Source organism: Nicotiana tomentosiformis, chromosome 2 (genome assembly GCF_000390325.3).
Source record: "Nicotiana tomentosiformis chromosome 2, ASM39032v3, whole genome shotgun sequence".
NCBI lineage: Eukaryota > Viridiplantae > Streptophyta > Magnoliopsida > Solanales > Solanaceae > Nicotiana > Nicotiana tomentosiformis.
The window spans coordinates 85212211-85214542 of record NC_090813.1 but is presented as its reverse complement, the minus strand read 5'-3'; positions in this window follow the sequence as shown (position 1 = coordinate 85214542).

Sequence of the window (2332 nt, the reverse complement as noted above, 5' to 3'; positions counted from 1 at the left end):
GATCCACTATTTTTGGGCGACCAACCGAACAAGGGCGGCTTCGCGCCTTTCATCTACTAGATCCAGACTCGTATTCATGGCTTCGTCGTTTGATTCTTTTGTTACATATCAAAATCTAAGACTCGGTTTTCTAACTTCGACCGGTATTAGAGCTTTGGCGACGTAAACTAGCGAGAACGGGGTGGCCCCAGTACTGGACTTTGAGATAGTACAGTATGCCCATAGGACTTCGGGCAGGATTTCCTTCCATTTTCCTTTGGCGTCGATCAGCCTCTTTTTGAGGTTTTGGAGTATGGTTTTGTTGGTGGACTCTGCTTGTCCGTTCCCACTAGGGTGATAGGGTGTTGACAGGATCCTTTTGATCTTATGGTCTTCGAGAAACTTGCTTACTTTGTTATCGATGAAATGTTTTCCATTGTCGCACATGATCTTGGCCGGCATTCCGAACCGACATATGATATGGTCCCAAATGAAATCGATGACTTCCTTCTCCCTAACCTTCTCATATGCCTGGGCTTCCACCCACTTAGAAAAAATAGTCAGTCATAAATAATATAAATTGAGCCTTACCGGGTGCCCATGGAAGGGGGCCAATTATGTCCATTCCCCATTTCATGAACGTCCAGGGTGACAAGACCAAATGCAGTAGCTTCCCAGCTCGATGAATCATCAGAGCATGCCTTTGACATTCATCACATTTTCGTACGAACTTCTTAGCATCCTTTTCCATGTCGATCTAATAGTAGTCGGCTCTAATTTTTTTCGAACCAATGATTCGGCGCTTGAATGATTTCTGCAGCTGCCTTCATGAATTTTCCTCAGAACGTACTCGGTATCTCCCGATCCTAGACATATCGCGAGCGGTCCATCGAATGTTTTTCTGAATAGTGTTCTATCATCGGACAAACTAAACCGGGATTCCTTCGTACGTAGGGCCCTCGATTTCTTTGGATTGGAGGGCAGCTTTCCGGTCTTCAGATATTCTATATATTTATTTCTCCAGTCCCAAGTTAGGCTCGTTGAGTTTATCTTTGCGTGGTCTTCTTCCACCACTGATCTCATTAGTTGTACGACTGCCCCTGAGTTGAACTCATTATCTTTGACCGATGATCCCAAGTTAGCAAGGGTATCAGCCTCACTATTTTGATCCTCGGGTACGTGTTGTAGAGTCCACTCCTTGAATAGGTGTAAAGTTACTTATCCAGGTACCTTTGCATTCGTTCTTCTCTGACCTCGAATGCCCCCATTAACTTGGTTCACCACAAGGAGAGAGTCACACTTAGCTTCGATTACCTCTGCCCCAAAGCTTTTGGCTAGTTCGAGACCTGCAATCATGGCCTCATATTCGGCATAGTTGTTAGTCAATTTTACAGTCCTAATAAATTGTCTTACAACATTGCCTGTTGGTGGCTTCAATACGATTCCAAGTCCGGACCCTTTTGTGTTTGAGGCACCGTCCGTAAAGAGGGTCCAGATCCCCGAAAAAGTCCCCTAGTTCAACAATAACTCTCTTTCGACCTCCGGCATTAGGGTCAGCGTAAACTCGATCTCAAAGTCTGCCAAAATTTGAGACTTATTGGTGGTCCGGGACCGATATTCAATATCGTACCCACTGATCTCCACGGCCCATTTGGCCAACCGTCCCGAGGGCTCGGGTTTATGCATTACATTCCTCAATGGGTAAGTAGTCACAACACATATGGGGTGACATTGAAAATATGCTTTCAGCTTCCTAAAGGCGCTTAGTAAAGCGAGCGCTAATTTTTCTAGGTGAGGGTATCTAGTTTCGGCCTCACTTAAAGTCCTGCTAACATAGTAAATTAGAAATTGCGTACCTTTCTCTTCCCGAACTAGGACTCCACTTACCGCTATCTCCGATACTGCCAGGTACAGGTATAGCTGCTCGTCTATCTTCGGCGTGTGGAGCAGCAATGGGCTCGATAGATATCGCTTGAGCTCCTCCAAGGCCCGTTGGCACTCCGGGGTCCACGAGAAGTTATTCTTCTTTTTCAATAGTGAGAAGAACCGGTGGCTCTTGTTGGAAAACCCCGAGATGAATCTTCCCAAGGTGGCTATGCGTCTGGTTAATCTTTGTACGACCTTCATGTTGTCCACAACAGTGATATCCTCGATGGCTTTGATCTTATCGGGGTTGATCTCGATTCCTCGATTAGATACAATGAATCCGAGAAATTTACCATATCCGACTCCAAATGCACACTTCTACGGATTCAGCTTCATATTGTATTCTTCAATATGCTGAAGGTTTCCTGCAAATATTTCAAATGGTCCTCTGCTCGTAGGGACTTAACCAACATATTGTCAATGTAAA